Source organism: Oncorhynchus mykiss, chromosome 14 (genome assembly GCF_057628025.1).
Source record: "Oncorhynchus mykiss isolate SJ-2025 chromosome 14, ASM5762802v1, whole genome shotgun sequence".
Lineage (NCBI taxonomy): Eukaryota > Metazoa > Chordata > Actinopteri > Salmoniformes > Salmonidae > Oncorhynchus > Oncorhynchus mykiss.
In genome coordinates, this window is record NC_143035.1 from 29,742,501 (window position 1) to 29,748,043 (window position 5,543).

General features: G+C 44.1%; 1 protein-coding gene across 1 annotated transcript in view; it reads right to left on the reverse strand.

Moving 5' to 3' along the window:
* Positions 1-5,313, reverse strand: part of LOC118938714 (uncharacterized) — a 24,502-nt gene extending 19,189 nt beyond the window's left edge. Inside the window, exon 1 of the mRNA XM_036943257.2 lies at positions 5,132-5,313. The gene's annotated coding sequence lies outside the window, so the exon portion shown is untranslated. The remainder of the gene's footprint in view (positions 1-5,131) is intronic.
* Positions 5,314-5,543: the final 230 nt, after the last annotated feature.

Genomic DNA, 5,543 nt, shown 5'->3' on the forward strand with positions numbered 1-5,543 from the left:
AATCTTCCTCTAATCTGTGTGTTGCGAGTCGGCCTAATCTTCCTCTAATCTGTGTGTTGCGAGTCGGCCTAATCTTCCTCTAATCTGTGTTGCGAGTCGGCCTAATCTTCCTCTAATCTGTGTTGCGAGTCGGCCTAATCTTCCTCTAATCTGTGTTGCGAGTCGGCCTAATCTTCCTCTAATCTGTGTTGTGAGTCGGCCTAATCGTGCTCTAATCTGTGTGTTGTGAGTCGGCCTAATCGTGCTCTAATCTGTGTGTTGTGAGTCGGCCTAATCGTGCTCTAATCTGTGTGTTGTGAGTCGGCCTAATCGTGCTCTAATCTGTGTGTTGTGAGTCGGCCTAATCGTGCTCTAATCTGTGTGTTGTGAGTCGGCCTAATCTTCTCCTGTTGGCTGCTGAAAATATTAAAAATCTCCACACATATTCTGGGTGTGCGTGTGTGTCTTGATTTTACTTGAAGGGTTATGAAACGATGACCAAACATGTCACCTGTACACACTGTTAACAGATGGCTGGTGAGGTAGTTGAGTAACCATGGTAACTCTCCTGAGCTGTGAGGAACAGATGCTCCTGTCCATTCTCAATAAGTACCTTCACTAACGCTAAAACCCCATTCACACACACGTTACCCTGGAGAACATTTGGTCCTGGGACCATAAGTACACACTGTAGTAATATTGTTACACAACAAACTCTACTTCATTACTGACTGGTTTATCAGAAATGTTTGCTAACCTAACCTTCCTCTTCCTGTCCGAGATCCAGTTCATTTGCGTTTGAGCTCTAGTGTGTGTTCGTCAGTTGGTCATTGATGGAAAAGGGCTGCCAGTGTCGAGGCACTGTACTGACCCATGACTGACATTGTTTCCACAACACACACACAGGCAGAGAGAAACTGCATCATCACAGTCTCTCTCCACCTCTCTCACACACAGCCTAGTGCAATAGTAAAAATGTTAGTAGCAATGATTGTTGAGCAAAATCACACTGCACTACAACAAAGAAGTAGGGCTGTCAACTAAAGTTATTCTACTGAATTCAAATATCACTCAAATTACAGCTGATCTGTAAGCCTAGCTAACTCAGGAGACAGGTAGCATCACTAGAACTACAGCTGATCTGTAAGTCTAGCTAACTCAGGAGACAGGTAGCATCACTAAAACTACAGCTGATCTGTAACTCTAGCTAACTCAGGAGACAGGTAGCATCACTAGAACTACAGCTGATCTGTAACTCTAGCTAACTCAGGAGACAGGTAGCATCACTAAAACTACAGCTGATCTGTAACTCTAGCTAACTCAGGAGACAGGTAGCATCACTAGAACTACAGCTGATCTGTATGTCTAGCTAACTCAGGAGACAGGTAGCATCACTAAAACTACAGCTGATCTGTAAGTCTAGCTAACTCAGGAGACAGGTAGCATCACTAAAACTACAGCTGATCTGTAAGTCTAGCTAACTCAGGAGACAGGTAGCATCACTAAAACTACAGCTGATCTGTAAGTCTAGCTAACTCAGGAGACAGGTAGCATCACTAGAACTACAGCTGATCTGTAAGTCTAGCTAACTCAGGAGACAGGTAGCATCACTAAAACTACAGCTGATCTGTAACTCTAGCTAACTCAGGAGACAGGTAGCATCACTAGAACTACAGCTGATCTGTAAGTCTAGCTAACTCAGGAGACAGGTAGCATCACTAAAACTACAGCTGATCTGTAAGTCTAGCTAACTCAGGAGACAGGTAGCATCACTAGAACTACAGCTGATCTGTAAGTCTAGCTAACTCAGGAGACAGGTAGCATCACTAAAACTACAGCTGATCTGTAAGTCTAGCTAACTCAGGAGACAGGTAGCATCACTAAAACTACAGCTGATCTGTAAGTCTAGCTAACTCAGGAGACAGGTAGCATCACTAAAACTACAACTGATCTGTAACTCTAGCTAACTCAGGAGACAGGTAGCATCACTAAAACTACAGCTGATCTGTAACTCTAGCTAACTCAGGAGACAGGTAGCATCACTAAAACTACAGCTGATCTGTAACTCTAGCTAACTCAGGAGACAGGTAGCATCACTAAAACTACAGCTGATCTGTAAGTCTAGCTAACTCAGGAGACAGGTAGCATCACTAAAACTACAGCTGATCTGTAACTCTAGCTAACTCAGGAGACAGGTAGCATCACTAGAACTACAGCTGATCTGTAAGTCTAGCTAACTCAGAAGACAGGTAGCATCACTAAAACTACAGCTGATCTGTAAGTCTAGCTAACTCAGGAGACAGGTAGCATCACTAAAACTACAGCTGATCTGTAAGTCTAGCTAACTCAGGAGACAGGTAGCATCACTAAAACTACAACTGATCTGTAAGTCTAGCTAACTCAGGAGACAGGTAGCATCACTAAAACTACAACTGATCTGTAAGTCTAGCTAACTCAGGAGAAAGGTAGATATATCATAGGCTTATATACCTGTCTATACCCCATGTGAGCTAATTAGCTAACAACAGGACACACACATCTACTCACAGAAACTAACATCTAGAACAACACCGCACATGGCCCTTCTGACCTCTGTCTCCTTGAGACCTCACCTGTACCTGTCTGTGCCGGTCGCCTGGCCAACCCTGCACCACACTGACTCACTTGCCACAATGAAAGGCTAGAGAGTTTGCCTCTTATCTCTCCATTTAATCCACCCTTTACCAAGTCATGAAGTGAAATGTCTGTAGTGGTACAAACAGCTAGGCCTTCAGTTGTATAGTAAGGGGTCTCTCCCACATAGGGACTTTGTACAGTGTATGGTTCCAGTATATGGTGTAAGGATGGAACATACTTCTCAAACACACTAAGATCCCAGTCCTAAATGAGTAAATGTCCAGGGTTATAATAGTCGACTAGGCCTAATAGAACCCCAGCCGGCTGGGGCATAGATCATTCATCAAAATGAAATGGAAAGAACTGGGATGATATTTCAACATTGTGCGGTTGATAGTCTAAAATTCCCCCTCAATTAGGTTTATTTTTCCTGCCACGTCCTTTATAGGGTACATTTATGAGGGGGATTTTGCTGTGTAAAATAGACTATTTGGCTATTCTTCTTCACTGGCGTGTCATGTTAGCCTACAGTGTTGTTGTGGCGTCTCATGTTAGACTACAGTGTTGTTGTGGCGTCTCATGTTAGCCTACAGTGTTGTTGTGGCGTCTCATGTTAGCCTACAGTGTTGTTGTGGCTTCTCATGTTAGCCTACAGTGTTGTTGTGGCGTCTCATGTTAGCCTACAGTGTTGTTGTGGCGTCTCATGTTAGACTACAGTGTTGTTGTGGCGTCTCATGTTAGCCTACAGTGTTGTTGTGGCGTGTCATGTTAGCCTACAGTGTTGTTGTGGCGTGTCATGTTAGCCTACAGTGTTGTTGTGGCGTCTCATGTTAGCCTACAGTGTTGTTGTGGCGTCTCATGTTAGACTACAGTGTTGTTGTGGCGTCTCATGTTAGCCTACAGTGTTGTTGTGGCATCTCATGTTAGCCTACAGTGTTGTTGTGGCGTCTCATGTTAGCCTACAGTGTTGTTGTGGCGTCTCATGTTAGACTACAGTGTTGTTGTGGCGTCTCATGTTAGCCTACAGTGTTGTTGTGGCGTCTCATGTTAGACTACAGTGTTGTTGTGGCGTGTCATGTTAGACTACAGTGTTGTTGTGGCGTCTCATGTTAGCCTACAGTGTTGTTGTGGCGTCTCGTATAAGCCTACAGTGTTGTTGTGGCGTGTCATGTTAGACTACAGTGTTGTTGTGGCGTCTCATGTTAGCCTACAGTGTTGTTGTGGCGTCTCATGTTAGACTACAGTGTTGTGGCGTCTCGTATAAGCCTACAGTGTTGTTGTGGCGTGTCATGTTAGACTACAGTGTTGTTGTGGCGTCTCATGTTAGCCTACAGTGTTGTTGTGGCGTCTCGTATAAGCCTACAGTGTTGTGGCGTCTCGTATAAGCCTACAGTGTTGTTGTGGCGTGTCATGTTAGACTACAGTGTTGTTGTGGCGTCTCATGTTAGCCTACAGTGTTGTTGTGGCGTCTCGTATAAGCCTACAGTGTTGTTGTGGCGTGTCATATTAGACTACAGTGTTGTTGTGGCGTCTCATGTTAGCCTACAGTGTTGTTGTGGCGTCTCGTATAAGCCTACAGTGTTGTGGCGTCTCGTATAAGTCTACAGTGTTGTGGCGTCTCGTATAAGCCTACAGTGTTGTGGCGTCTCGTATAAGTCTACAGTGTTGTGGCGTCTCGTATAAGTCTACAGTGTTGTGGCGTCTCATGTTAGCCTACAGTGTTGTTGTGGCGTCTCATGTTAGCCTACAGTGTTGTTGTGGCGTCTCGTATAAGCCTACAGTGTTGTGGCGTCTCGTATAAGCCTACAGTGTTGTGGCGTCTCGTATAAGCCTACAGTGTTGTGGCGTCTCGTATAAGCCTACAGTGTTGTGGCGTCTCGTATAAGCCTACAGTGTTGTGGCGTCTCATGTTAGCCTACAGTGTTGTGGCGTCTCGTATAAGCCTACAGTGTTGTGGCGTCTCATGTTAGCCTACAGTGTTGTGGCGTCTCGTATAAGCCTACAGTGTTGTGGCGTCTCGTATAAGCCTACAGTGTTGTGGCGTCTCGTATAAGCCTACAGTGTTGTGGCGTCTCGTATAAGCCTACAGTGTTGTTGTGGCGTCTCATGTTAGCCGACAGTGTTGTTGCATTGATGCCATTTCAATGGAACAAAATAACACTTTACTCGGATCTTTGGCTTTATTAACAACTAGCTACTTGATTAAAAAACAAAAAACATCTACAGCATAGCATATCGGCTAGATCAGTTGATTTGCTGCGATAGGCCACTTTCAAAATATTAGGCTAAATAGAAATCAATGTATCACGAATTATATCATAGCTAATGATTTGTCTTACACGACTTTATCTCCCTTTCTATTATGTAAAATGTATTGTTGAATATAACAGCTGCGTGGTCGCCTCAATAAGACAAGGATGGAATACAACCATCACCTGCACAGGGCCAAACCCCAAGAACAACGCTGTCGAGTTGCAATTTTCCAACAGTCCGCAACTTAGAGACATATGGACCAGAATAAAATATTATCACCTACCTTATGATAAATTATATGCCTTTTCAACAGAAATTCCAACTCCTCTTTAAAAAAAAACTATTCGGCAGGATCTTTATTGCTTATTGCTTTTCTTCAAAAAAAAATGTACCGCACTGAACAACCGCCTCGTCTTATAACTCAGTGCGCATCTCTCTGTTGTGTGGGAACCGTGACGTCACCCCGATGGTGGCGCGAGGGGTTTGCATAGAAAAACCATGTTCGAAACGACATTAACCGCGTTTCACTGGTTGGCTGTGGTGAACTATCGTTGTTTACACGGACCAATCAGAGCGAAGAGCGGTGAGAGTCTGGTGAATGGGATTCATCGAAAGTGAAGACTACTGACCATTTGACTTGATTGGTCATTAATTATACATCACAGAAAGATGTGACGACTTACACAGAAATAGGA